Here is an 8642-nt window from a genome sequence, read left to right as displayed (position 1 = left end):
TGTCCTGTCCTGTCTTGTCCTATCCTGTCCTATTCTGTCTTATCCTGTCCTATCCTGTCCTGTCCTGTCATGTACTGTCCTATTCTGTCCTGTCCTGTCCTGTCCTATCCTTTCCTATCCTATCCTGTCCTATCCTGTCCTACTCTGTCCTGTCCTATTCTGTCCTGTCCTATTCTGTTCTGTCCTATCCTGTCCTGTAATGTCCTATCCTATCTTGTCCTATCCTGTCATATTCTGTCCTGTCCTATTCTGTCCTGTCCTATCATGTCCTGTCCTATCCTGTCCTATCTTATCCTGTCCTGTCCTATCCTATCCTATTCTGTCCTATCCTGTCCTGTCCTATCCTGTCCTGTCCTATCCTGTCCTATTCTGTCCTATCCTGTCCTGTCCTATCCTGTCCTATCCAGTCCTATCCTATCCTGTCCTGTCCTTTCCTATCCTGTCCTATCCTGTCCTATCCTGTCCTGTCCTATCCTGTCCTGTCCTATCCTGTCCTGTCCTATCCTGTCCTGAAACACATTGATCTATGATCTCTACACACCACACCCAGCCAGACAGATACTAGAAGTCATCTCTTATCTGCTTATTTGGCCCAGGTTGATCTCAATCTCAGATCATATATATCACTGACTAGATCCAACCAACTGGATCACTGACTAGATCCAACCAACTGGGTCACTGACTAGATCCAACCAACTGGATCACTGACTGGATCCAACCAACTGGATCACTGACTAGATCCAACCAACTGGGTCACTGACTAGATCCAACCAACTGCATCACTGACTGGATCCAACCAACTGGATCACTGACTGGATCCAACCAGCTGGATCACTGACTAGATCCAACCAACTGGATCACTGACTAGATCCAACCAACTGGATCACTGACTGGATCCAACCAGCTGGATCACTGACTGGATCCAACCAACTGCATCACTGACTGGATCCAACCAACTGCATCACTGACTGGATCCAACCAACTGGATCACTAACTGGATCCAACCAACTGGATCACTGACTGGATCCAACCAACTGCATCACTGACTGGATCCAACCAACTGGATCACTGACTAGATCCAACCAACTGGATCACTGACTGGGTCCAACCAACTGGATCACTGACTAGATCCAACCAACTGGATCACCGACTGGATCCAACCAACGGGATCACTGACTGGATCCAACCAATGTCATTCCCATTTTGGTGGGGGAAGAAATAGGTTAAATTCTCCATTAGCAGATAAAGAGGTTGCTACAGCAGATAAAGAGATTGCTACAGCAGATAAAGAGATTGCTACAGCAGATAAAGAGATTGCTACAGCAGATAAAGAGGTTGCTACAGCAGATAAAGAGGTTGCTACAGCAGATAAAGAGGTTGCTACAGCAGATAAAGGGGTTGCTACAGCAGATAAAGAGATTGCTACAGCAGATAAAGAGATTGCTACAGCAGATAAAGAGGTTGCTACAGCAGATAAAGAGGTTGCTACAGCAAATAAAGAGGTTGCTACATCAGATAAATAGGTTGCTATGTCAGATAAAGAGGTTGCTACAGCAGATAAAGAGGTTGCTGCAGCAGATAAAGAGGTTGCTACAGCAGATAAAGAGGTTGCTACAGCAGATAAAGAGGTTGCTACAACAGATAAAGAGGTTGCTACAGCAGATAAAGAGGTTGCTACAGCAGCAGATAAAGAGGTTGCTACAGCAGATAAAGAAATTGCTACAGCAGATAAAGGGGTTGCAACAGCAGATAAAGAGGTGGCTACATCAGATAAAGAGGTTGCTACAGCAGATAAAGAGGTTGCTACAGCAAATAAAGAGGTTGCTACATCAGATAGAGAGGTTGCTACAGCAGATAAAGAGGTTGCTACAGCAGATAAAGAGGTTGCTACAGCAGATAAAGAGGTTGCTACATCAGATAAAGAGGTTGCTACAGCAGATAAAGCGGTTGCTACAGCAGCAGATAAAGAGGTTGCTACAGCAGATAAAGAGGTTGCTACAGCAGATAGAGAGGTTGCTACAGCAGATAAAGAGGTTGCTACAGCAGCAGATAAAGAGGTTGCTACAGCAGATAAACTGGTTGCTACAGCAGATATAGGGGTTGCTACATCAGATAAAGAGGTTGCTACATCAGATAAAGAGGTTGCTACAGCAGATAAAGAGATTGCTACAGCAAATAAAGAGGTTGCTACATCAGATAGAGAGGTTGCTACAGCAGATAAAGAGGTTGCTACAGCAGATAAAGAGGTTGCTACAGCAGATAAAGAGATTGCTACAGCAGATAAAGAGGTTGCTACATCAGATAAAGAGGTTGCTACAGCAGATAAAGAGGTTGCTACAGCAGCAGATAAAGAGGTTGCTACAGCAGATAAAGAGGTTGCTACAGCAGATAAAGAGGTTGCTACAGCAGATAAAGAGGTTGCTACAGCAGATAAAGAGGTTGCTACAGCAGATAAAGAGGTTGCTACAGCAGATAAAGAGGTTGCTACATCAGATAAAGAGGTTGCTACAGCAGATAAAGAGGCTGCTACATCAGATAAAGAGGCTGCTACATCAGATAAAGAGGTTGCTACAGCAGATAAAGAGGCTGCTACATCAGATAAAGAGATTGCTACAGCAGATAAAGAGGTTGCTACAGCAGATAAAGAGGTTGCTACAGCAGATAAAGAGGTTGCTACATCAGATAAAGAGGTTGCTACAGCAGATAAAGAGATTGCTACAGCAGATAAAGAGGTTGCTACAGCAGATAAAGAGGTTGCTACAGCAGATAAAGAGGTTGCTACAGCAGATAAAGAGGTTGCTACTTCAGATAAAGAGGTTGCTACAGCAGATAAAGAGGTTGCTACAGCTGATAAAGAGGTTGCTACAGCAGATAAAGAGGTTGCTACAGCAGATAAAGAGGTTGCTACAGCAGATAAAGAGGCTGCTACAGCAGATAAAGATAAAGAGGTAAAGAGGTCGTTATATGTGGTGAAATATCATGCCATATGAGACAGACTGCTTCTATACATCGTTACACGTGGTGAAATATCATGCCCTGTGAGACAGACTGCTTCTACACATCGTTACACGTGGTGAAATATCATGCCCTGTGAGACAGACCTGGTCTACACATCATTGTCATCTAAGACAATACGTTGTTCAGATATGATGCTGTGCCTCCATAACAATGGTGACATTGGCATTACTATTCTCCCTCCGTGTTCTGTTTTCACTGTAGATCAACTAGTTTTGTTTTTTGACATTGTAAAATAATAGTGAAGACATCAAAACTATGAAATAACATCTATGGAATCATGTATTAACCAAAAAAAGCGTTAAACAAATCAAAATATATTTTAGATTCTTCAAAGTAGCCACCCTTTTCCTTGATTACAGCTTTGCACACTGTTGGCATTCTCTCAACCAGCTTCACCTGGAATTCTTTTCCAACCGTATTGAAGGAGTTCCCACATATGCTGAGCCCTTGTTTGCTGATTTTCCTTCACTCTGCGGTCCAACTCATCCCAAACCATCTCAATTGGGTTGAGGTCGGGTGTTTGTGGAGGCCAGGTCATCTGATGCAGCACTCCATCACTCTCCTTCTTGGTCAAATAGCCCTTACACAGCCTGGTGGTGTGTTGGGTTATTGTCCTGTTGAAAAACACATTATAGTCAAACTAAGCGCAAACCAGATGGGACGGTGTATCGCTGCAGAATGCTGTGGTAGCCATGCTGGTTAAGTGTGCTTTGAATTCTAAATAAATCACTGACAGTATCACCAGCAAAGCACCCCAACACCATCACACCTCCCTGCTTTACAGTGAGAACCACACATGCAGAGATCATCCGTTCACCTACTCTGCGTCACACAAAGAATCTCACATTTGGACTCATCGGGACAGATTTCAACCGGTCTAATGTCCATTGCTCATGTTTCTTGGCCCAAGCAAGTCTCTTCTTATTGGTGTCCTTTAGTGGTGGTTTCTTTGTAGCAATTCGACCATGAAGACCTGATTCACACAGTCTCCTCTGAACAGTTGATGTTGAGATGTGTCTGTTACTTGAACTCTGTGAAGCATTTATTTGGGCTGCAATTTCTGAGGCTGGTAACTCTAATGAACGTATCCTCTGCAGCAGAGGTAACTCTGGGTCTTCTTTTCCTGTGGCGGTCCTCATGAGATACAGTTTCATCATAGCACCTGATGTTTTTTGCGACTGCACTTGAAGAAACTTTCAAAGTTATTGACATTTTCTGGATTGACTGACCTTCATGTCTTAAAGTAATGATGGACTGTCATTTCTCTTTGCTTAATTGAGCTGTTCTTGACATAATATGGACTTGGTATTTTACAAAATAGGGCTATCTTCTGTATACCACGCCTACCTTGTCACAACACAACTGATTGGCTCAAAAACATTAAGAAGGAAAGACATTCCACAAATTAACTTTTAACAAGGCACACCTATTAATTGAAATGCATTCCAGGTGACAACCTCATGAAGCTGGTTGAGGGAATGCCAAGACTATGCAAAGCTGTCATCAAGGCAAAGGGTGGCTACTTTGAAGAATCTCAAATATAAAATACATTTTCTATTGTTTAACACTTTTTTGGTTACTACATGATTCCATACGTGTTATTTCATAGTTTTGATGTCTTCACTATTATTCTACAATGTAGAAAATAGTAAAAATAAAGATAAAACCCTTGCATGAGTAGGCGTGTCCAAACTTTTGACTGGTACTGTACTTTCGTTGCTTTTTAGACAGTTTTGACCAGTTTTGGCCAGTTTTAACTGTCTAAAAAACAACTAATGTATATCAAAAACCAAAACGAGTTAGTCTACAGTGAAAACAAAACACAGAGGGAGAACACTTAATGTGGGTTGTGGTCACTAAGCAGAGGACTTAATGTGGGCTGTGGTCACTAAGCAGAGGACTTAATGTGGGTTGTGGTCACTAAGCAGAGGACTTAATGTGGGCTGTGGTCACTAAGCAGAGGACTTAATGTGAGCTGTGGTCACTAAGCAGAGGACTTAATGTGGGTTGTGGTCACTAAGCAGAGGACTTAATGTGGGCTGTGGACACTAAGCAGAGGACTTAATGTGGGCTGTGGTCACTAAGCAGAGGACTTAATGTGGGCTGTGGTCACTAAGCAGAGGACTTAATGTGGGTTGTGGTCACTAAGCAGAGGACTTAATGTGGGTTGTGGTCACTAAGCAGAGGACTTAATGTGAGCTGTGGTCACTAAGCAGAGGACTTAATGTGGGTTGTGGTCACTAAGCAGAGGACTTAATGTGGGTTGTGGTCACTAAGCAGAGGACTTAATGTGAGCTGTGTTTGTTTAGCAGAGGACTTAATGTGGGTTGTGGTCACTAAGCAGAGGACTTAATGTGGGCTGTGGTCACTAAGCAGAGGACTTAATGTGGGCTGTGGTCACTAAGCAGAGGACTTAATGTGGGCTGTGGTCACTAAGCAGAGGACTTAATGTGGGTTGTGGTCACTAAGCAGAGGACTTAATGTGGGCTGTGGTCACTAAGCAGAGGACTTAATGTGGGCTGTGGTCACTAAGCAGAGGACTTAATGTGGGCTGTGGTCACTAAGCAGAGGACTTAATGTGAGCTGTGGTCACTAAGCAGAGGACTTAATGTGAGCTGTGGTCACTAAGCAGAGGACTTAATGTGGGCTGTGTTCACTAAGCAGAGGACTTAATGTGGGCTGTGGTCACTAAGCAGAGGACTTAATGTGGGCTGTGTTCACTAAGCAGAGGACTTAATGTGGGCTGTGGTCACTAAGCAGAGGACTTAATGTGGGCTGTGTTCACTAAGCAGAGGACTTAATGTGGGTTGTGGTCACTAAGCAGAGGACTTAATGTGAGCTGTGGTCACTAAGCAGAGGACTTAATGTGGGCTGTGGTCACTAAGCAGAGGACTTAATGTGGGCTGTGTTCACTAAGCAGAGGACTTAATGTGGGCTGTGGTCACTAAGCAGATGACTTAATGTGGGTTGTGGTCACTAAGCAGAGGACTTAATGTGGGTTGTGGTCACTAAGCAGAGGACTTAATGTGGGCTGTGGTCACTAAGCAGAGGACTTAATGTGGGCTGTGTTTGTTTAGCAGAGGACTTAATGTGAGCTGTGGTCACTAAGCAGAGGACTTAATGTGAGCTGTGTTTGTTTAGCAGAGGACTTAATGTGGGCTGTGTTTGTTTAGCAGAGGACTTAATGTGAGCTGTGTTTGTTTAGCAGAGGACTTAATGTGGGCTGTGTTTGTTTAGCAGAGGACTTAATGTGAGCTGTGGTCACTAAGCAGAGGACTTAATGTGGGTTGTGTTCACTAAGCAGAGGACTTAATGTGGGCTGTGGTCACTAAGCAGAGGACTTAATGTGGGTTGTGGTCACTAAGCAGAGGACTTAATGTGGGCTGTGGTCACTAAGCAGAGGACTTAATGTGGGTTGTGGTCACTAAGCAGAGGACTTAATGTGAGCTGTGGTCACTAAGCAGAGGACTTAATGTGGGTTGTGGTCACTAAGCAGAGGACTTAATGTGGGCTGTGTTCACTAAGCAGAGGACTTAATGTGAGCTGTGGTCACTAAGCAGAGGACTTAATGTGAGCTGTGTTTGTTTAGCAGAGGACTTAATGTGGGTTGTGGTCACTAAGCAGAGGACTTAATGTGGGCTGTGGTCACTAAGCAGAGGACTTAATGTGGGCTGTGGTCACTAAGCAGAGGACTTAATGTGAGCTGTGGTCACTAAGCAGAGAACTTAATGTGGGCTGTGGTCACTAAGCAGAGGACTTAATGTGAGCTGTGGTCACTAAGCAGAGGACTTAATGTGAGCTGTGGTCACTAAGCAGAGGACTTAATGTGGGCTGTGGTCACTAAGCAGAGGACTTAATGTGAGCTGTGGACACTAAGCAGAGGACTTAATGTGGGTTGTGGTCACTAAGCAGAGGACTTAATGTGAGCTGTGGTCACTAAGCAGAGAACTTAATGTGGGCTGTGGTCACTAAGCAGAGGACTTAATGTGAGCTGTGGACACTAAGCAGAGGACTTAATGTGGGTTGTGGTCACTAAGCAGAGGACTTAATGTGGGCTGTGGTCACTAAGCAGAGGACTTAATGTGGGTTGTGGTCACTAAGCAGAGGACTTAATGTGGGCTGTGGTCACTAAGCAGAGGACTTAATGTGGGTTGTGGTCACTAAGCAGAGAACTTACTGTGGGTTGTGGTCACTAAGCAGAGGACTTAATGTGGGCTGTGGTCACTAAGCAGAGGACTTAATGTGGGCTGTGTTCACTAAGCAGAGGACTTAATGTGAGCTGTGTTCACTAAGCAGAGGACTTAATGTGGGCTGTGTTCACTAAGCAGAGGACTTAATGTGGGTTGTGGTCACTAAGCAGAGGACTTAATGTGGGTTGTGGTCACTAAGCAGAGAACTTAATGTGAGCTGTGGTCACTAAGCAGAGAACTTAATGTGGGTTGTGGTCACTAAGCAGAGGACTTAATGTGAGCTGTGGTCACTAAGCAGAGGACTTAATGTGGGTTGTGGTCACTAAGCAGAGGACTTAATGTGGGCTGTGGTCACTAAGCAGAGGACTTAATGTGGGCTGTGGTCACTAAGCAGAGGACTTAATGTGGGCTGTGGTCACTAAGCAGAGAACTTAATGTGGGCTGTGGTCACTAAGCAGAGGACTTAATGTGGGCTGTGGTCACTAAGCAGAGGACTTAATGTGAGCTGTGGACACTAAGCAGAGGACTCAATGTGAGCTGTGCTTGTTTAGCAGAGGACTTAATGTGGGTTGTGTTCGTTTAGCAGAGGCAGGGAGCAGGGAGAGATTGAGGGAGGAGGGCAGGGAGAGATTGAGGGAGGAGGGCAGGGTAGACAGGGAGGGAGGGAGGAGGAGGAGGAGGGCAGGGAGAGATTGAGGGAGGAGGGCAGGGTAGACAGGGAGGGAGGGAGGAGGAGGAGGGCAGGGAGAGATTGAGGGAGGAGGGCAGGGCAGACAGGGAGGGAGGAGGAGGGCAGGGAGAGATTGAGGGAGGGCAGGGTAGACAGGGAGGGAGGAGGAGGAGGGCAGGGAGAGATTGAGGGAGGAGGGCAGGGCAGACAGGGAGGGAGGAGGAGGAGGAGGCCAGGGTAGACAGGGAGGGAGTGAGGAGGAGGGCAGGGATGAGGGCAGGGATGAGGGCAGGGCAGGGAAGGGCAGGGCAGGGCAGTGGAAAAGTATCTTAGTTTAATGAAATTGAATTGTCATTACAGCCAGATGTGCTGTGGACGTTTCCCACCACAAATAATTATCCTAATTAGATTGAGGGTGGAGAGGAACAGAGGACAGACAGAAATAGCCGATGATGTGCATTCCATCCAAAACGTCCAGCAAGCTAAACATACTTATTGTTTTGCTGTTCAAAATACGACCAAAATACACATCCGAACACAAGTGAAACTATAGGCATTTTTTTTTCTGTTTGCAAAAAAATACAGTGCCCTTTTTTCAATCAATAAACAACCTGAACATGATGTCACATGATGTCACATGATGTCACATGATTCCACATGATGTCTTTTCAACATATCTGGGTTCTGGTCACTGGGATAGGTGAGATCACAGATATCATATTAAATTATATTCTATACTTAAGCAATAAGGCACGGGGGGGTGT

The sequence above is a fragment of the Salvelinus namaycush genome, chromosome 11 (genome assembly GCF_016432855.1).
Source record: "Salvelinus namaycush isolate Seneca chromosome 11, SaNama_1.0, whole genome shotgun sequence".
Taxonomy (NCBI): domain Eukaryota; kingdom Metazoa; phylum Chordata; class Actinopteri; order Salmoniformes; family Salmonidae; genus Salvelinus; species Salvelinus namaycush.
This window is presented reverse-complemented; position numbering follows the sequence as displayed.